We start from the raw sequence: 22389 nt of genomic DNA on the forward strand, positions 1-22389 counted from the left end.
TTCCCTACAAGGTACAGTATTTTGCTTTCATCAGTAAACATTTGATTGGCAGATTCTGCGGTGGCCCGAATTTGATGGTGTTTTTCCATGGTGTGACTCTGGGTAAGGTCTAAATGATTTGGCTTCGTTTGCCTTTCTGCATCACAAATGAGCTGGAGCAGCATGTTTGCTAGACACTTGATGCACCCACTCAGTTATCAAGCAGTGCCATCTTATTTCTCTTGTTGAGGCATATTTGCTCTTCACCAACCAGAGTCTGAAGACCTGTGCTGTTGATGTATTTAAATACATTGTGTAGGCTACATGTGAATGTTGTAAATTATGTTAATGTTCTTTTTTAACATATTGCCTTTAATTGGGCTATTAGATCTAGAATACACATCATGTAGCCTACATTTAATAAATAAATAAAATGTATTCTCATTTCCACTAGTTTTATTTCAGCAGTTATGTTGGGAGATAATCATTGAACTACGGTTCCCATAATGCTGTAAACAGGAAATTGACATGGACTTGTTTTTGCTTATTTTTGTAAATTAGCAGTTCCTGTTTGCTGAGTATGCGCAGTTGCACAGACGGCTGACTAAAGCAAATTTGACGTGATGGTTTTCTGCCAAGTTCTGAATTTAGAAGGATCCACTTTTTCTGTGATATCTAAGCAGATTTTCCCTAACATCGGGGAAAATGACCTCTTCCAGGAGTGTAAGTCACACCTAATCTAACTATATGTGTATATTCACATGAGTCAGAGAATAAGGATTGTTATATTGTTTGCAAAATGCCTTAATTTCCTCCCTGAGCTCTGCAGCAGCTGCAGCTGTTTGACAACTTGCTTCATTTAAAGGGCCCATGGTGCTTTTCCTTGTTCTTTGACTTATGTACAATGTTTCAGCAGTGAGTTTTCATCTTAGACCTGACCTAAAGATCAAAAAGTGAGGTGAACATATGTTCTAGTATTTCTATGCAGAAGTAACTTGGTTTATACACATCTCACAAACTCTGCCTCACAAGACTTTTTCTATCAAAATAGATACTGCTTGATAGATTAAGGATCTCCTTGAATGGGCATAAATCCAGGCTGTTGCGCGTTCATGCAAGCTTGCCTGACATCTGGCAGCAGGAGTTGTACGCGTTCATGAACTATCCTCTGGTTTTTAGGAAGAGGCTTTTTGGCTTTATTGTTCTGAAAAAATTATAGACTATTTGGAGTTATGAGGGGTTCCAAGATAACCTAGAGGTACCAAAGATTAAATATTAAATGGCCAGAAAGAAGCAAAACAAACATGCCATGGGGACTTTAAATGATTCGCTTTTCCCAGTCTCTCAGTCTTTTCTTTTAACTCTTGGTCCGTGTTGCTAGAAAACAGGCGTGCATAGTGTAACTCCAAGTTCCCCAGATTATGTAGAAATCAGGCATCTTGCTAAAAGTGAAATCACTAACAGTGTCAGCCTGGGATTGAGGTTATCAGTGCAGTGTGCCTCACCACAACTTGGATGTGACCTTGTTCTACATGTGCAAGGAGCTTTCAAAAACCATAGCCCAGAAAAAAAAAAAACTTGTTTGTGTGTCAGGTCTCTGTGAAGCTCAGTAGGCTACTAGTTTATGCCTTTAAATCTTTATTTTGTTGTATGAATTTAAAGAAATATTGATATCCCAAACATATTTAACCTTTAGGCCTTAAAAGCTCATAAAATTGACTAATTACAAGCAAACTGCATACTGTGTGTTGGAAATACACTTGCTTTGAATATGACTTATAAAGCTGTCACTCCCAAAGACGGATCAGCAAGCTTTGATGTTCATTTTTAAGCATAGGTACAAAGTATAAACCTTAGCTCTGCAAGCACTGCTGCTTTTATTCAGGCTGAAGTGATTTATTTATTAATCTGAGCTGGTTAAGCTATGATTTGTCATTACATGCAGCAGCTGACAAACATTTCACTGTAGCCCTTTGTCCACCTCTGTGTGCAGGCCTCCATTGACAATGATGTTAGTTTTCAAGACATTTCAGGAAAGCATTTCAGACTTCTGAAATTTTAAACAGTCCGCAAAGATTTGGTTTTTCAAGGGAAATGAGTGAGAGACCCAGACGGCTGCAGCACATTCAGAAAGCTGCTGCTGAAGTACTAACTAAAACTGTAGTCGAATGGTTTAATTCCCAGATCTCTGCACTGGATTCTAGTCTGTCAGAGAATTTATAAATCATTACAACAAAATATATTTCTGTTCTTCTGCTACTGTGTCCACCTGTTGGACCGACAGTGGTCTCATAGCTGTTCTCACAGTTAAATGCGGACATGAGGAAGCTGTTTTCTGCAGAAATCTTTCACATATCTGAAACCAACCTAAAAAAAAATCAGACATTTGCCTCAACTCTAATTACTTGACTTTTGCAGTTGCTGTTAAATTAAAATCTAAACTCTGCTGTTTAGACTATGTTTTGTGTCACTTCTTATATCAATATATTATTTCTTTTCTTGGACTTTTCCCTGCTATTTCATTAATTTTATCTCAGTATCTTTTAGCCTCCATGTCTTATGTAAAGCACTTTGAAGGACCCTGTGATGAAATGTGCCATACAGTTACCTTGTCTTGCTTTGCATGAGGTAGCACCCAGAGGAAGCCCACATGAGCACTGGGGAACCAATGGGCCTCTACACAAATTATTTCTGTGAGGTGGTAGCACTAACCACTGGGCTCAGTTAAAATAATAGGCTGGAGGAACTAAGTGAATTCTTCAAAGAGTCATCTGTTCTTGTATCTCAATCTATATGCAAATTAATTTAACAAAGACACGATCTTTAAATTGCTGCTCAGATCAGTCACTGTTTGATCACCTGCGTACCCATCGGATACAGTAGATGTAGTACTGTCGTGAAGCAGGTCCTGAGCTAGATGGACACTGACCTCAGTAGCACCTGGATGTTTATCAAAAGCTGCTATTATTCTGAATGGCAGCCTTGTGTTTACTTCATGCTCTGGAGCTTGATTGTCTTTTTTACAGATTCATTCTTAACATCAAATCTTATCTCAGAATTCAGACTGGCAGTCCTTATCTGTGCACTCTTTTATGCTCTTATTCAAAACACAAGAGATTTGACAAGGCTTGTCAAATCTCAAGGCTTAATACAGTCCTGAGCGAGAAGAAATTCAAAGAAACGGACTATCCTCTTATTTTCATCTTTTTTTGAACGAGGCTTAGTTTGCATCTCATCATATAGAGAAAGAAAGAGGAACTAAAGACAGGGACGATCCTGGAATTAAGCTAGCCACATTAGCTGGTTAGATTCAGAACTGGCTTTATTGGCTGGGTGTGTTGAACACTCGGTGTGCATGTACAGTGTTCTTCCATAAGGCAATAAGTAGACAAGATAAGATTGAGAAAACAAGAAAAGAAAAAGTGTGCATTAGGAAAATAAAAATAAACTACTTACAAAATATATACACACAGTTTAGATGGAAGTTTTAAGATAGATATATACAAATGTATATTTTCAAGGTATCGCGTTGAGGGTTGTTGTTTTGTCATGGGTTAACTGTTCATCAATATGACGGCCCGGGGGAGGAAACTGTCCTTGTGTGTGGTTGTTTTGGTGTACGGTGACCTGAAGCGCCGTCCAGAGGGGAGGAGTTCAAACTGTTTGTTTCCAGAATGTGTATAACTCACAAACCCTTTCCATACGCAGATCTGATCGCTCACCTTTATTCACATCTCTGACAGCTACAAATGGCAGTGGTAGCATTACTGTCATCATGGAGTCTTATAAAATGTAAAGGTCCTCTTCAGTTTTCAGGTTGTGAAGTATTTAATTAAGAGGACTCTGGCGTATCATCTCTTCTACAGACAGGTGACAAATGAAAGGCCAAACCAAGGTATAGTGTCTTAATAAGGTGTTGGGCCTTCACGTGGCACCAGAACAGCTCCAGTGCACCGTGGCATTGATTCTCCAAGTCTCTGACCTCTACCGGAGGGGTGAACACCATTCTTCCAAAAGATATTCCTCCCGTGGTGTTTTGATGATGGTGGTGGAGACGCTGTGTAACACATTCCTCCAAAATCTCCCATAGGTGTTCAACTGGGTCAAGATCTGGTGACTGAAGGCCACAGCATGTGATTCACATCAGCTGCATACTCATCAAACCGTTCAGTGACTCTTCGTGCCCTATGGATGGGGCCATTGTCATCCTGGAAGAGATAACTCAGGTCTTTTCTTTGATTTATCACCCATCTGTTTAGTATCTCCCATTCTGTTTGCGTGTTTATGTATCACATCATCATACTCTGTGTGGCCCTTTTCCTTTTTATCGTAGCCAGCACCTGAACTCTACCTGGACGTGGAAAGGTGCTTTTTATGATCTTGTACCTTTTTAATAGTAGATATGTCAAGAGAAGACAAAGCAGACTGAAACAGAGGTTTTGTGTTTTCAGTGCCATGCGTGATACTTTTTAAAATTCTGGTACAAGGGTAGTAGTGCAGGGTTGAGAATGGTCTGTTTAATGATCTGGATGTGCTGGGCCCAAAGGGCAGCACAGGAGCAGCAGAGGGAATGGTGTTATTTTAGGTATTTGTATTCCCAGTGAATACAATAGCAGACAGAACCGACAAAGTCTTAGAGGTGGAGAGATGAAAGCATGAGCTCGGAACTGCAATATTTGAGATTTCAACATCAAAACACAAACAGTCTTCAGCTTTAACCTGTTGACTTTTTTTTTGCAAATACCTCTTGTTCATACAGTATAGAGGTGGGGATGTTTCCTTTGTTCCTTTTGTTGTTTTATTCACTGCTTAGAGACGAGGCCTTGGTTAACGTGGTTCTATTGTGGTGTGGTTAATACATTTATGGGGCTGATTACTGAGGATTGTACTTAACCTGTCTGTAATCAGCCATATCTGCTCTAATAATAACCATTTGGGTAAATACTAATCTAATCCAATCACATATATATTGTTGACAATTTTATCATTAAAGAGAGGTGCTTCCAGTTAAACTAAGCGTGGGTATAAAATGTGTTTCCAGGATAACAGGAATCCTTAATTTTTGATTGTATCAGTTTAACTTCAAGCCACCCTATTTTTCCTTGCTGACTCTTCTTCTCCTGCTTGAAGAGGCAGCTGTGTGTTAGGAGGGAGGTGTGCACCGTGGGGAGGCATAAAGAAACAAGAGTAGGACGATGTGAGGTCTCGAGTGGGGTGCATGTGCCTTTCTCAAAGTCTTGTTGCTTTCCTAGTGAAAAAGCAGTGGAGATAAGCTCAAAGAGCAGTAAGTGCTCCCCATGTGGCCTTTTCATTTTCCCTCCTCCTCTTCTCCCTATTTCCTCCTTCCAGTGGTCTGTGAGTAATGAGCCTTAGGCAAAGCGGCTTAGACTCAACATCACACTGTAACTCGCTCACTGCGGCTCCTCTGGACACGTAGATATTCACTGAGACTCAAACATACATGTATATGTGCACGACCACCCACGCAGGTACAGCAGTGTGTAGACATGCATGCACACAGAAACATCTCCTCATATTTGTGTGAGCTGCACATAGAGCTGCACTCATCTGAGTGGTAGCTTGCGTTCACACAGAGTTCACTCTGCTTGAAAAAGTGCAGCCTCTCTCATCCATTCGACTGCGGGGACTGATGCCACGAGGTGGGGGTGTGACAGGGGCGTTGTTGATCTGGTTCAGCTTTTTATGCAATGCATGTGACATCATCCAGCAACTCTTAGTATTTAATTTGGGATCTGGCATAATTGAGAATGATGTTGATGTTTTCTGGATTCAGTTCAATTTTATTTGTATAGCACCAAATCACAACAAAAATCCTATCAGGGCACTTTACACACTAAGGTCTAAACTTTATTATTCTTATTATTATAGCAGAAAAACCCAACAAATCCCTCTTGAACAAGCACTTGGGGTGAGTGAATAGAGGAGAGAGAAAAGAAAAGCAACAAGACACAGTAAGTAAAACAACAAACAATCAAACGCTCTGGCAGGTTAATGTGGCTGGTGACTACTCATCAGAAACAGAGCTCCAGAGCCAGGGATACCTGCAGAAAGGTACAGGGAGAGAGGAGATGCACAGTTAGTGACATGAGGAGGAGAGGAGAGGAGCTCAGAGCATCCTGGGCCCCCCAGCAGCCTAGGCCTATAGCAGCATAACTAAGGGAAGGCTCAGGGTCACCTGATCCAGCCCTAACTATAAGCTTTATCAAAAAGGAACGTCTTAAGTCTAATCTTAAAGGTAGAGAGGGTGTCCGCCTCCTGAACTGAGACTGGGAGTTGGTTCCATAGGAGAGGAGCATGATAGCTAAAGGCTCTGCCTCCCATTCTGCTTCTGTGGACTCTAGGAACCACAAGTAAACCTGCACTCTGAGAGCGAAGTGCTCTGTTAGGATGATAAGACTCTACGAGGTCTTTAAGATACGATGGAGCCTTGTCATTAAGGGCTTTGTATGTTAGGAGAAGGATTTTAAATTCTATTCTGAATTTTACAGGGAGCCAGTGGAGAGAAGCTAATATGGGAGAGATATGATCTCTCTTGCTAGTTCCTGTCAGTACTCTGGCTGCAGCATTTTGGATTAACTGGAGGCTTTTTAGGGAATTATTGGGACATCCATGGACCAGGTTTTCAGGATCACTTTGAGACAGGATGCTCCTGATTTTGGCAATATTGTGCAGGTGAAGGAAGGCAGTTCTATAGACTTGGTTTATGTGTGGTTTAAAGGACATATTCTGATCAAAGATGACTCCAAGGTTCCTCACAGTAGTACTGGAGGCCAGGGCCACGTTATCTAGACTAACTATATGGTTAGACAGCAGATTTCTAAGGTTTTCAGGCCCAAGCACAATGACTTTGGTTTTGTCAGAATTTAGAATTAGAGAGCCATGTAGAGCGAGAGACCATCTGGGTTAGAAGTGAAGAGGACACACTCCTAAGTTAGTTCATCTGTGGGTGAGAATTAGCTGTTATGCTCAGCCTGCAGCAAAAAAAGGGCAGAGTTGTTGTGACAGGTTGTGTGGAGGCCTGATGTTCCTTTGTATCAGCCACTGCAGAGCCAGCTCGACATGTGTGATACTGCTGGGACCTGGCTTTTTAATCCACTGAATGAATATCCCCTCATCGCTGCATGCAGATGTTTGAGTCAGGCGATGTTCCTCTGAAGCAGATTCTGTCATCTGCATTGCCACTTAATGGCTCCTAAATGATTCTGTAATAAAGGGAATGATCCAGAGCTGGCATGCTTTTGATGAGCCCTCCCTGATGTGTGATATTGTGATGTTTACTTTACAATTCAAATGTTTACAATAGAGAAAGGACTGTTTGCCAGGCTTTTTTATTATTAAACCAGCCATTTGTATCACTAAGTAGCACAAGGGTGTCAAGTTCAGTGTGCCAGCCAGAATTGAAATTTAAAGAAGGAAAGCTTTCCTGTGTAGTGAACAAGCATTGCCTTCCAGCATCTGCAACCTCACCCATCAGTGACATCTACATCACTGCTGCAAGGTGAGGAAATTAAACAACAAGGTCAGCAAAAACTAAAACTCAGCTGCTCTTTAGAGAAAGTTTATGCTCAAACAGAACTAGTTTCTTGTCTCAAGTGTTTTTATTTTTTCTGTGGGTCTTCATGATTCACTAATGAGTTGTTTATGTTTTTAAACTTAGTGTTGCACTTTGAATTTTTATAGGAGAGTGCACTTCCTCTACACACCAAACGTAAGCAGCCATGTCTAAGCTGAACATTACGAGATGCTGAAGCATTACACTGCATATTATGCATGACACAAAGGCCCATCTGTGTAATGTCTCTAACCTCTCTTCTGCCAGCTGCCAGTGACGGCTGTATTATAACTATTGATTTGTAAAGCAGAGAATAAATCCCTGGTATGGCCAGTGAGTCTCTCTGTAAAAATGCCTTTCAGCATCGATGTTACAGCTAATGAAGAGGGTATGGGCAAATGGGTCCGAAAAATGAGCATCCGAGAGTATGTGTGTGTGTGGCGCCCTGGTGATGTTGTTCTTTTAGGATAATTGATCTGTACTGAGGACATTGAATGCAGTCCATTCTTCCATCAGAAAAGGGGATCTAATGACTGTGACAGCAACCATCACGTCGCCATTGATTTCTGCTGTGCTGCCTTCAAAGCCCCAGTCAAGGCAGCGAGGGAGAGCCGTGAAGACGCCTTCGGCAGCATCTGCAGCTCCAGGATGCTGAGAGGCAGGCAAAGAAGGAGGGGAGGGTGGTTTAGAAGGGGAGAAGGGAGGTGGGGGGTGCATCCTCTGTGGCTTGTATCTGTGCAAGAATCTGGCACCTGATTCAATAATGTGCTTGTTTTTTTTTTTTTGCTGTTTGGTGGTGATGTCGTGCCGTGATCTGTCAAGCTGTGCAAGATGTGTTTCCACTTGTTAAAGCTGTTTCTAGTACCCCCCCCCCATGGTTTTGGTTAGGATAAAGTTTGGTTCAGGGAAATGTATTTCGACACAACTGTGGCAGTCCAATTGGCTGAGCTGCTAAGAATGGGCTGCACACATGTTTGCATATAGGGTTTGTATTTCTGCAAAATGATAGAGGTAGTCTCCTCCTTGTGTATATTAGCATATACTGGATTGGTTTGTGTGTGTGTGCTGGGTTTGCTGTGTGAAGGCTGACTACTCTGAAGGACTTCCAAGCACAGCTCAGCCGTGGTCATCTCTATAGCAACTCTCTGTTCCTGTCGGGACTCCACGATATGCTGAATATAATTAAACAGTGACATGTAGGAGGAAAGAAATTTAAAGTGTTTTTTTTAATGAAACTAAATGTTCTAATTACATCTTATGCTTTTAAATACAACAGGGGACATTTAATTAGAGGGAGAGGCGTCCCAGTCTGTGCCATCTAGAGGGAATGCTCAGTAGAACTTGAAAGCAATTTGTTCCTGCTCTTCTTTCATTCCTCAACCCTGAAATGGCTCTGATAGTGAAATGAAATTAATGTTTGGAATAAATGTTGGAGGAATTTCTCTGTTTAACACACACACATTCCTCTTATACCTCCTCACCACATGCACCACAACACACGCCCTCCTCCTCTCCCTCGGTCAATATGTCAAACGGTGACATTAGGTTTGTTGATGCCTGCTTCGCTTCACATATTAGTCTCCGCATTGTGCAAATATGACAAGGCATTGTTCAGCAATATTTGGCCTGGGGTGAAGATGAGTTTGGCGTTGACATCTCACAGAGCTGTGAATGAGCAATAGCAGCCTTTGGGGAGTTGCCAGGCAATGAGGGGCTGCAGTCTTAGCTGTGCACTGCTGTGCATCTACAAAAAAAGCTTGCTGATTCATTGAAACCTTTTGAAGTGAGGTATAGTAATGCTTCAAATATGAATGTATCCCTGCAGTAGAATTGCATTTGTCATTAGGAAAATAAAGATAGTTTACAGCTTGCTCATTTACTCAGCTGGGATGTGACACTGGGATTTGCTCCAGAGGAACTGATCAATTGGCAGACATGTTAAATGGGGAAAAGAAACAGAAGCAACTCAGTCAGCCCATGGCTGCAGGGCTTAACAAAAACACCCAGCAAGTAAAATGGTCATGTTATCTTAATGCAATTACTGAATATGCTGCTCCCAGCCGAAGCTATCATGACGTTCATTTCAGTTGCTCTCCATTATACATTCTCATTATTTCATAAGGAAGGATATCCTATGAAAATATATCATCACCTTGAAATAGGAGTAGAGGAATTGAACCCAAGCTTTTTTTTTATACTCTCATAATACCTCTTCTTGTGAAGCACTATTCAGGTTGTGATTATCACAGAACAGTGCAGTTTTATGATTTCTTTTTAAGTAATTCTAAAGCCAGGTATTTCTCAGTCAGATTTTAAGTGGTTTAAAAGTTATCTCAATTTGCACTTTAACACCTTTTACAGAGTGTTACTCTGTTATGATCACTACGTACTTGCATCTCTTTTATCCACTGCCAAATGATTTCACAGGTTATGTAAAAATGCTTTGTGTAGGTTCTTGTTCGTTGCTATGTCGCTGTGGGAAAAAAAAAGTTGTGCTAGAAAAAGTAAACCTAATTGAATTGTGAGAGTAGCTCTGTACTACCTTTGCCGATTGCTTCTGACAGTGAAATAGGGACAGGATCACCAAATAATTTGTCGGATATTTCAGTTTTTATCCTTTTTATTTTATTTATTTTTTTGTTGATAGGAATATTTGTCAAATTGTGATAGCCTGTGTTGTTATTTTCAAGGGTTGTGCACTCGACTTTGGAAGCCATATTTCATTTTGCGCTCTTACCAAGTCAACCTTTGGTCCATTAAAAAATGTATGGACCTTGACTGCTCAATCAAATGAAGCTAGAAGAACTCGCCTTGTGGTCTGTCATCGGTTGCCATTCATGTTTATACTTTATCTTGTTGATTAAAAATGACATATCCTTGGCCCTTGCCTTAATTAATCTTCCACAGGGTTACAGCGATAGCCTGTGGTGCTAGTTATTCATAAGATGCTGTAACTGTGTTGACTAAAAATGTCGCCTTGAATCTTCTGGCATTCTACCCCCACGTTCCCCATGTTACAGCACCAGGCAGCCAAACTAATGAGCAATACACTGCCCAATGTGCAGCATGCCATAAAAAACAACAATAACAGATACAGTATAAAGATGAAAAAAGTGCTGCCTGAAGCTGTGAAAATGTAAGCTAAGTGCTGACCTTGGTGCTCTAATGGCTCTAAATAGTGTCTGAATGTCAGTGTGGTCCAGAGAAGTGCAGCTCTGGCCCAAGGGTAATGAGTAAAGCAGTGCTTTGAAGCTGTGAAAGGGGGCCAAGGCAGTGGCAGGGCGCTTGTTGGCTGGATTAGAGGTGATGGAGCTGACTGTGGTGGGTGTGGAACTGCTCTTGTTCTCCACGAGAGGCACTGATCACTGCCTCAGAGAAGAGCATAAAGCCTACAAAAAACAGAAATAAAAATGTTTGTGGCTGTAATGTCAGGTGGTCACTCAGTCCATCCGCCCTGCTATTGTCGGAAAGTACAGTGTGGGCAGCTTTTCTTTTCTCAGGCCACATATTCAGTCCTTCATGCTGTTGCGGCTAACAATACAAGGCACTGTATCATCAGCTGGGACTGGAGGGGAACTGACTGTTTGCTAAGCCTGCTGCTGCAGTTGTCGGTCCTACTGCTCTCGCAGGACACATGCAGTTTACTGTGAAAAAGGCAGGAGATTTACCACTCAAAGCTCCACCTAAGTTTTAAAACAAAGGGTCTGACAGAGGTTGAAAGAATTTATTATTCTCAATTCTAGCCACGAATTATTGACTTTTGCTGGCTGATATCTGTCACTAGCAGATTTTTATCAGACATTGCTACCATTGACTGAATGTAGAAGATGGATGAACCCTGAGATGTCACCCATTAGTTTTCTGAAGAACAGTTTTGAAGCTCAAGTCTGGCACTTGCTGTCTTGGTAGTGCTTCACTCCACCTAACTCCGGCTAATCTGGCAAAAAGGTGGAATGTGAATGGAGATCGCTAGACAGCTAGCAGCAAGCCACCTGTGGCGGGACCCTCCCGCTGGGTCACACCCTTAATAAGAAATGCACCGATTGCATTTCTCTTGGCTGATTCCTGTGCTTTTCCAAATCTGATCTGCTGATTCCGATTTTCTTTCTTTCTAAGAAACGACAGCAACAGTTTTGTAACTTCTTTTTTTAAAATGAAAAATTAATTGTAATAAAAATAAAATGTATTAAATAAGTTTTACATTTTCCATCTTTCTCTCACTCTAACAAATCTTTAAAAAAGTGCTCCAGCGTATGGGACAAACCTTTGTTTTTTAAAACAAACCTCAAAGATACACTGTTTAATCCATTCCTGACAGTTTTGCGCTTGTGTTTATGGTTTTGGAAAGACACCAGATCCAAAGCTGTGTGTATGTTTATTAAGTTGTAATTAGATGATCAGTGTTTAGTGGAGTTTAGTTAAGTGTCAAGTTAATTAAAAACACTTGACACTTTCTTCATTTCATTGCTGTTTACCTGTTTTAATGAGCCTGTGAGGACAGTGCATTCGGTAGGCATGAGAAGCAAACAGGGTTCGGGGATGACTTTCCAAAGTGCCTTTTAATTGAGCAACCTTTCCCGTCAGTCCCCAGGCAGGCTACGAGGGGAAAAATTCTACCAACCAGGGCTTGTGAGTTTATTCTGTGCTCCACTGGTGTAGATGATGGCACTATACATCAGGCTCCCAGATGTGAAATCTTAATCAAAACAAGGCAGTTCCACACAAGACCAATGAAGCCCAATGAGGTGGAGACCTTATGCGATATAAGGGATTCTCACTCAATAATCCATCTCATTTTTCCTTCTATGAGGCAATAAAAGCACGCTTTTATTCATCAGTGATGTCTTTTTTATTCATCAGTAAAGAGTGGGACATGGAAATGAACTGAGCTACATTCATTGACAGAAATTGAGTGGGGTGTGAATGAGAGGGCGACAGGTGCAGGGTTCTAGTGCTGTTGTGCCAGATCCTCTTCAAAGGCCTAATAGACCTAGTCACAAACGTTGCTTATGAAAGTGTTGCTCATACGGTTTAAGTCGATTAATAAGCAGAATACAATCAGGTTTTTAGTAGCGCTGCTTCAGCCGCACACACCACACAATTTGTTTGAAGTGTGAGTGTGGGTGATTGATGCTGGAGTCAGTTTTGTTGGGTATTTCTATTCCACTGCTCAGTTAGGCTCGATTGTATTTGGGACATTGATGAAAAAGGATGGGGACAAAACATGGCTTTTCCTATCTGAAGACATTGTCTGTGTCATTGGGCTTTCAAAGTGTTTTATCAGCAGAGCGCAAAATGGTTGTGTGAAATTTGCTGCGTAGGCTTAACTGAATTGGCAGTGGAAGGAGTCTATTCTTCTTAGGATGTCTGGCTCAGGGGCACGGAATTTCCACCACTCCTCCTTTGTTTGTTGTATATTTCTTATTTAAATGCAAGAAGCCTATTGATGTGGATTTCATTGGGCCTTCACTCACAGAAGTTTATTTCATGCTTTATCTTGCTTTTCACTGATACCAGAGGACTTTGAAGTGAGACATTAATATGTAAATGTGCTACCAGGGCTTATTTATAAATCCGATATTTTGTTATGGTAAATAGGATAGTCAAATTACAGATGTGTCACTTAGATTAACTTATGTGCTACACTGAAATACAGTAAATCCAGTGTTGTTATTGTTTAAGCCTGAGGAATAAAGTAGCTCAACATTCTTGATGATTTGGATAAGAAGGTGGATATCTGTCCATTGCATATGTAATGGTGCAGGGAGACAGTTAGCTTAGCTTAGCATAAAGACCAAAAATATGTCCAAGGTATGAAAATCCACCTGTCAGCACCGTTTACTAATTACAAGCTATGTTGGCTGTTAAATCCATGAAAAAACAAAACAAAAGTAAAAGTAACTAGTGCTGGGTATTGAACTTGAATACTTTTATGGCATCGATTGAATTACTTCAGTACCATCGAGTATCAAAAAATGCTACATTTTTATTTGATGTTAATGTTAACAGATCTTAAGGTTGTGGTAAATAGGTTTACTTTTTATCTTATAAAACTAAGTGCACAAAAAAGCAAAGGAACCGAAAAATAAAACAAATGTGTAGTGTATGTATACATATATATATTTTTTGTTAAAATTTGTATTAAAAAAAGTATCATTTAGGAACCGGTATTGATATCGGTACTGGTAACAACATTTTGGAATGATACCCAACCTTAAAAGTAACTGTGCTGTTACCTGGTTGGGTGCAGCTGGTTGTGTGGCGATGATGAGGCTGCAGGACGTCACTTAGCTTGTCTTGTGAAATGACAACTTGCTGATTTTTTGTTGTAGTTTTTGTGTGAACTATCAAGATTTAATGCAGTAACTAATTATGGTAATGCTTTATGATGGGCAGACACTGTGCAGATTTGGGCTGAATTTCCATATCAGTTGTTGTTGTTGTTGTTTGATATTAAGTTTAAAGGGTGGTCATGGTGTTCGATTGGCTCTTGGACAACTGCCTCTTCAACAGAAATGCTTGTTGGATGGTTGAATGTTGTCAGAAACCTCTCACACCACAACTGTCCAAGGCTGGAATTAAGGGAGCAGTGTTCAACAATTTGTAGGACTTCATGAAACTGATAACCTGCCAGTCATGCCCACTAGGCGTGTAGGTGTATCACGCATGAGATCTCACAATATTAAAATGTGATGGTATTTCTTAACGAGGCAAAATCTGTCTCACGATATCGTTACATAACACAACCAGGCCAGAATGATGGAGTGTGACGATACGAACGCAAAAATGCAACTTCCTGCTGTTTTAACACAAGGGGCTAGATTGGTCAGGGGAGTGAGGGTTTGCAAGGGGAGTGTTGTTGGCATGCACGATATGGCCATGATGTAACGAGTTGACATGAGTGGCTTCATTCACGTTTCCAGCCCGTGGGTTTCCACTGTGTTCTGGTTAGTCATGCTGCTGATGTAGCCTATTCTACCTTAGCACCAATTCTACCACCAGTGTGTCGGCACTGATAGATAAATTAGAAGTTTGCATAGTTCATGCACATTTATAAGGTCTGAAGAGAAATCACACAGGAGAGAAGCCAGTCAGCTGAGTTTGTGGCAAAACCTTTTACAGGGCCTGCATGTCATCTTTTACTACATATAATTCATTCTCAGAAAGTAGAACTGAAGTGGCATTCATTACAAGATGATTAGTTAAAACATTTAAAATGCACCTGCACTGTTTTGTATTTTGTGACTTTCAGTTGAACAAAAGGCTATTTTTGTATTTTATCACTGAAATTTCTTAAAAATAGTGTTAAAATATTGTCTCGTCTCGTTTGCATGAACCTAATATCGTGTATCGTCTTGTCTTGTGAGCCAAGTGTATCGTCACACCCCCAATGCCCACTTTAATCAACCATTGCTCAGGTGTGTGGAGATGAGGGCACTGTTTCATCTTCTCTCTTGAACTCTTTCTTACCCAATTTCTGTCCTTTTATCATTTACAAATAAGTGCAGTGCTGTGAATTCTTTTTAGGAGAGACTGAAAATGTGCACAGTTAGTGTGTTTCATTACCCTTCAGTACAGTCCTTATATTTCCTTCCTGTGGTGTTGCACAAATTGGCCACATATCCTTGAAGATAACTCTGTTTTACTGATAATGAAAAGGTGATTTTTTTATGATGCTGATTTTAGGAACTTCCCCTTCTGGGTCACAAAGCAAACTCCTTCACACACTATGTTGTGCTCATAGACTATAGATTTTGAGCTTGAACTGGCCATTAAAGTGTGAACAATCCATTTTTTCATGTTTAAATTTCAAATAAAAAGTGACAGCCCTTGCCCCGTATTTAAACAACACTGCGTCTCTCACCTCTCTTTGGCAGCCATCTTTCTCTCCATTTTGACGTGTGTCTGCTTGGCTCATTTTTAAACACTTTTTTCCTTTTAATGTGTTTGCACAACATTTGTTTCTTTGCAGAACATGACCCTCAGATGGACCTAGTTTAGCTTTTTCCTCATGCTGTACCTCTCTTTGTTATATAAACCTATGCTTTCTCCTGACTGTGGCTTCATACCTGTATTGTGGTATCAACTTTCTCATTGAAATGACACACGCTGTCACATTCATTCATGCAGTTTTGGATACAAAGTTGCTCTTGTGCTTCTCGTATCTTATTAAAAAAAGGTACATAGGATGTAAAAACTGAAAGGGAAAGGTAGTAATTTTCCAGTGGCTGAGCTTCTTTCTTACCAGGTGAGAGGTGAATAGCATTCCCCTGCAGAGGGGATGATGACTTAACATTCAAGTGAATGCTGAACTGCCTGACTCACAGGTATGACTTTGGATAAATTGCGTTGAAGAAGGTGTTCCTTTTTCTGTAAAACACACAGTGTTAGAAATGCTTTTGGTTAAATAGCATTTGAACATTGCATTTTATAATTGAAAACAAAAGGACAGTAATAGTGCATTGTTGGAGAGCACTGCTCAATACTGTAAGCGCTCTTATTTATGGCCTTTCTTTATTGCTATCAATTGATCTCTGGATAGCCATTTTCTTTCTGAAAATCAATGCCCTGATTGCATTAGTTTATATTCTTTAACCTTGGATAATTTCAATGCCTGAAATAAAAGTTCTAAACATCATCCATCTTGAAATGTCACTTTATTTTCCTGGGGTGCTTGAGGCTCTGGGGTGAACTGAGGGAGTCATCTTGAAATGTCACTTTATTTTGCTGGGGTATCTTGAGGCTCTGGGGTGAACTGAGGGAGCCATGTATCTGTCAACATAACTCTGTCACATTAAGCTGAGCACTGCCCTGGTTTGCCACTGAACTCTGGCATTTCAAGAAACTAAGTGTAAAAGAGGAAGCACTGGGAAACATATGACAGGTGTTAGGGGGAAGATACCCTGGTGATTTGTGGGGGAACTAGCCCCCAGGAAGTCTAATAACAACAGGACTTTAAAGGCAGCTAGCACAGTTAGCACAAGGACAAGGTTAGCTGCCTTGTTTTTGTCCTCAGCTAAAATTCCTGACAGGTTCAGAGTGGAGGCAGTGGGAGGAGGTGCAGCCCTCTGATAAGGAGCAGCTCCTTTCAAATTCAAGATGACAGCCAGGATAGAAAGTAAATGTAAGAGAAGGATTGTAAATCCCACATAGTAAAATTTCTGCATGTGAATTTGGAAATGTGTGTGAGTGGGTGTCCACAAAAGGAATCTGTGCGAAGTCTGCCTCTCTTTCATAAGGGCTTCATTTGAAGGAGCAGTTGTGGTTGGTAGATGTAGGATTATTTTTTGTTTGTAGGCTGCAACTAAAATCACCCCCTATGTCCTACATAGTGATTATATTTACCCTCCCCTATTTTATATGAGTGTCCAAATTCAGTGTTAAACTTATGCACTGTAGCGTCTTCAAAGACTCCCACCGTGGTGTGAAACAAGTAGTGTCCATGACATATACACTACTTTGGAAACAATTCAGTGCAATGTCTAAAAATACTATTGTGGTAATAATGACATAAAATGTCAGAAATCTTTACTTTACTGCTCAATATTGAATGTTGTAAGGATGTTGTAGGCCAACCTGGAAGTTGGCATCACCCTGGTTCCTCGACTAAACGATTTTTCAGTTCCAGGATTTAGGACTCACTACTACTGCACTATATAGAATAAACTCTTATGTGGGATTAACAAAAAGAGAAAAAGAAGGAGTGTGAGGTCAGACGCAGTCATGCATTTTGCTCCTGGAATACAAAATTAAAAAAAAACAATTTACACCAGAAGTGTCTGCATATATTTCTATTTAGTTTCAAACATAAGTCTGTGTATTTACTTGGTTTAGACATAATCGTTACTCAGAAAATACTAGAAAGGAGGCACAAACATTGCGTCTGTGTGTGTGGTGGGAGTTTAATGAAATCTGGTCAGGTCACAAAGGTTCTGGTCAAACACATCTGAATCTGTCAGGTTTGCTCGGCCGCTCTGGCCTCCCTCACCTTTCCTACTGTCTCTTGCCCATTTACACTAATCACGTTCACCTGTTCCTCACTCCCTTATCACCAGCTGCACTTGATTAGGTCACTTACTATATTACCCGGTTTCACTCCTCAGTTCTTTCTAGTCACTAGGCCAACTTTACTCTGTGCGTTGTCATTGTTTTGTATGTATTTATCCCCTTGCCAGCTACTGTTTTGTGTTTCCCCGAAGGACTGTTCCTCCACCGTCGACCAGCCCATGAGTGACCCCACCTACGCAGCTCGGCCCAGCTCTCCATCTCCTCGCCTCCTGCTGTTGGTCCGACACCCGGTTACTACTCATCTACAGGACTACGTACTATTTCCCTCTGTGTATTGTCATTCCCTTGCTCACTGTATATAATAAATCACTGCTTACACTGAAGTCGGCTACCCGGATCCGCCTCTTTCCTCGTTCGCACACTGACTTGTGCAAACGGCACCTAACAGAATCATGGTAAGAAGATGAAGCTTGAAAAGATGACAGAAAGCATTCGTCCTCTCTTGTTACGAAACTCATTATAATTTGACAGTTTCTTTAGGCATTAGATTGCATCCCTCTCTGCCCTTGTCTGGTGATGAAGAGGCTGTCTCTGGCCTGCGTTAATCCAACACATACTGTAACAACACTCTTCTAGTCATTTTATTACACGCTGTGGAGGAGGAAGATGACTGATATTCTGTAACCAGTTCCTGGAATCTGGACAAGCACTTCACACTTGCTTGTTTTCTCTCTGTGTTTTCTGTCTGTATCCTGCATCAATCAAGCTCTGGTTCTTATTATGCTGTGACCCTGACAATAAATTACGAGGGCTTGCCGGTATATAGCAAACATGAACAATAGACGTTGTGAGGAAGCCCCGTTCCATTTGCAAGGAAAACTAATATTAACAATAAATGGTTTACCGACATATTTCTCCTGCATATGTGGGTTATGCAGCTATTGTGGTGTGAAAAAATAAGAACAGCGCAGATGGCTTGGCGGTGGCACTAGATTGAATTCTGCTTTACACTTTTGTATTTAATGATTCAAGTTGTAACACTTAACAGTTGTGTCCACATCACACATCATGTAAAATATTTTTAAATAATTTGCAGTAGAACCTATTTAAAACTGAATTTATTGAGTTTGCCCTATCACCAGACAGCATAGTGGATGAGTCTGCAAAAACCCTGATTAGTTTCAGTAGCAATGTTTATGCACAAGAAAAATAGCATGAGGAGAAGATTGTGGTTATGACAAAGTAAGACCATGTTTATGGCATTAATTGCACCTATGTGACAGGACAAGAACTCTGGGCTCCGGCATGCAAATCAGACGTTACAGTCTTCTTCACCACCACAACCTTACTTTTGCTTTACAAGGGGCTCTGTACTTTTTGCGCCTTCACTGGCTATTAGCACTGGATGCAAGTTGTAAGGTGTGGAAGCTTCTAAATAGAACACAGTTCCTAGGGATGCTGAGCTTTTGTAAAGTTGTTGTGGCAAATGCATAGTTCGTAAAGCTGTTGCTTTTTTTTTTAACGCCTCCAGCAGACATGGAGCCACATTAGCATTCATACAGGGTTTTGTTTTTATCCATTGGGCAAATGAAAGACCAAACTGACTCTTTGACTGGTAAATACTTCACTTTCCTCACCAGCTATTTGCTAAATATCTCTGTCTACCATTTGGTGCTTGGCAGGTAATGTGCAGTCAGTTTATCAGAGCCTGGTTGCTGAAAACACTTGTGTGCTAAATTAGGTTTGTGAGGGTGGAGTTTGCAGGCTCATAAACCAAATCATTTGTCTCAAAGGGGCTGAATGATTTCCAGACAAGGACATCAATTTTACATTCACTGATTAATGCCAGTGTTCCAGAAATCTTCTTTCTGCAGTATGTGTGCATGTCAACTATGATATGGTTTAGGTGGAGGGAAGATTGACAAATACAGTAGAAATGCAAAAGTTCACTTCACATCTGTGACATTAGGTAAACTCCTACCTCCATGCAGGAGACGTGAGCGGTGCACAGTTGCTACTGAAGTGTTTGGCTTGTTGAGTCCACACTGATTAAAACCACTGTTCAGTTGTCTCTGCCTGGTCATTCTCCTTTGAGGGCTGTCAGCAGCACAGCTCCTGAGGAGCTTCTGGACAAACTGTCTTCACCAGGCTGATTGAGAGCAGAAAGGGATTGGAGGGAAAAAGTTTTAATGTAGGCTCGGCAGGAATAAATGGCCACTATTTTATTTATTGATTTTGTTTTGTTTACCAACAGTGGAAAAAATAGACGTAGCATAAAGTGGAGGGTGGACACTTGTCTCAGAATTGGTGTGGATTGTATCGATCGATCAATTTTTTATTTTATATACAGCTGATAAAATGAAAGCCTGTCTATTCCTTGGGACAAGTGAGTGGTGGATGTCAAAAATACATCCAGAAATGTGGGCAAAAACTATTTTTATGTGAATTTGTCCTTCCTTTTCATCTTGCTAGATTTAGGTTACAGTCTATTTTGCTTTGACTTGTAAGATGTGAGGTGCACAACTGTCCTATTGAAGTAAGAGTTGGATGATAATTCAGCAAATTATTAACAGTATAACTCAAAAAGTATTGAATGGATTTGGATGGTATTTTTTGGCGAGATAGGGTTTGACTTGCACTGAAATCTCCTGCTGTCTCGAATATTCAAATGCTAAAATTGAAACCTGGTTACCTACCCAACAAAGGAACATCTGAATAGTTGAGTATTTGGGTCCAGCTCCGCTGAAGTCCCCATTTTACCCCAAACCAGTGAGTGAATGTCTGCCGTGTCTATCATTTTTCTTGATTAACTTTCACACTAATAATAATGTCAGTGTCATTCCAAGTGCCACCAGGTTTATATGGTCAAGCAATCATGTTATGAGGGTCAAACTATGATTGGAATATTGCTTTTAGGTATAATGGCATTATGGAGAACCTGACTTGCCCTTGGTGGAGGTCTGCACTCTCTGAGTTCTGTCTAGTTGCAACTAATTCTTCTTAGCTGGAAGTATCAAGAGACGTTTGTTGGTGTTTGTGTTTTACCTGTGGGGAAGAGTGTCACCATCAAATCCCTGTTTATAATAGGAAGCGCAGTTGATCCTGTTAGGATTGGATTTCAGGAGTTAAAGTTATTTTTCTACTTATCATCAGTATTATTTTGCTTTTATAATGGAAAAGTTCAGTATGACTATTTGTCTGTGTTTCATTAAACGCCTGAAAACAACACACACACACACACACACACACACACACACACACACACTGCTTATTTGAACATTCTAGAATATTTGCATGAACCTTGTGTCCAGTTCATGTTGTGAGTGTGGAGCCAACAGATTAGAAGATAATATGAGTTCATATTTGTATGAACCTTGAGTCAACAGATTAAAAGATAATGAGTTTCACCCATGTTCAGGACAGTCCCAGCCCGAGAAGATATATGTGAATTACTTCCGATTATCAGAGCTCTTGGGACTTGTCATCTCTCAGAGCCCAGCGCTGTAATAACTCTGCATTTAACCAGAAGAAAATAAATCTACGTAAAGCTGATTCTTGTTTCCTGAGTGTTACTTCTTGGGGTCTTCAGATAAAAGAACCGGTTGTATCTAAAAATCCCATGCAATACTTTTTTGTTTTGTTTGGGGTTTTTGCAGGGGACAACTTAATCCTCTTTATCCATGGAGCAGTCGTGTCCCCTGTGCTCTCCCTGCACCCTTGGTTATGGGTAGTAAATAGTTAGATGGTAGCTCTGCTTTACACATCTTACTGTAATGTTCTGGTTTGTTATTCCAGAGGAGTCAGTGAGGTCATAATGGATGATTATGATCCTGTAGCATTAATTATTAGGAAGTGGAAGTGCAGGGTCTCCCCCTGACTAAAATCAATATACACAATAACTGATAAATAAAATAAAATCTGTTTTTAACTCCATCGTCTCAGGTCGCTCTGCCCTCGAGATAGCGAATGTTGTAACCTATCAACCAGATCAAGATAACAATCTACCAGTGTCAAGAGAGAACCCATTACAGCAGCATGGTGGGTGATTATAAGACCTGATAGAGGTCTTCCAGTTTCTGAGTGTGATCATCAGGGTGCGGCGTGAAGCTGACCTGGAGGGTAATAGACCTGGATGAGTCCTCAAGGAGGATTCTAAGACAACCTCACACAAACCCAGTGACCTCTCCTAAATATGAAAGCCTTTCTATTGATTAAATACTGCTCGCTTCATAAAAAATGCAGTTATATCTAATGGATTTTACGGTATAGGAATGAATAATGCTGACATGAAGGCCTTGCCTGTGTCAAGGGTTGTGTGGTCCATTGTTGGAACTCACCTTAAAAACATTTTTAGCTTAATACGGGTTCACGTTAATATACTTTAGGTATGCAGAACAGATAGAAAAGGAGAAATTAAAATGGCCTTACTGATGGTTAATAGAGGGTTGTGGCTGAGGTGAGCTGATACTGGAACAGTGCCTGAAAGAAACATTTTCCAGAGGCTTACATGGACTGGAAGATTGTGCACCTCTCCTCCTTCGTGCAAAGTTGTGCAGGAGAAAACTTATTTTTTAAGTGTAAATTCTTAAGTGAGGTTCACTGGAGGCACTCAGCAAGCTTAGGAACTTTAATAGGCCTCTGTTGCCCAGTAAAATTGTTATTCACTTACTCTGCATCATGGGCACTGTTAATGTATGTGAAAACAGATTTAATGGTTGTATTTATTAGCCATGGTATCAAAGAATAACACAAGATGTCATCATAGATATTCATAAGGGGCTGTAAAGTTTAGAGTTTGGGCCTCCCAGGTGGGATAAAAAAAACAGATT

At 40.6% G+C, this 22389-nt stretch overlaps 1 protein-coding gene across 5 annotated transcripts in view; it reads left to right on the forward strand.

Moving 5' to 3' along the window:
* The window catches only part of drp2 (dystrophin related protein 2), a 155465-nt gene that overhangs the window by 12452 nt on the left and 120624 nt on the right, over nt 1-22389 (forward strand). Inside the window, exon 1 of one of the 5 annotated variants that reach the window (XM_020590530.1) lies at nt 17997-18015. The exons of the other annotated variants lie outside the window; for them this stretch is intronic. The gene's annotated coding sequence lies outside the window, so the exon portion shown is untranslated. Of the gene's footprint in view, nt 1-17996; nt 18016-22389 lie in introns of those variants that run through there. 5 annotated transcript variants of the gene reach the window in all.

This window comes from Monopterus albus, unplaced genomic scaffold, assembly GCF_001952655.1.
Source record: "Monopterus albus unplaced genomic scaffold, M_albus_1.0 scaffold2.1, whole genome shotgun sequence".
Classification (NCBI taxonomy): domain Eukaryota; kingdom Metazoa; phylum Chordata; class Actinopteri; order Synbranchiformes; family Synbranchidae; genus Monopterus; species Monopterus albus.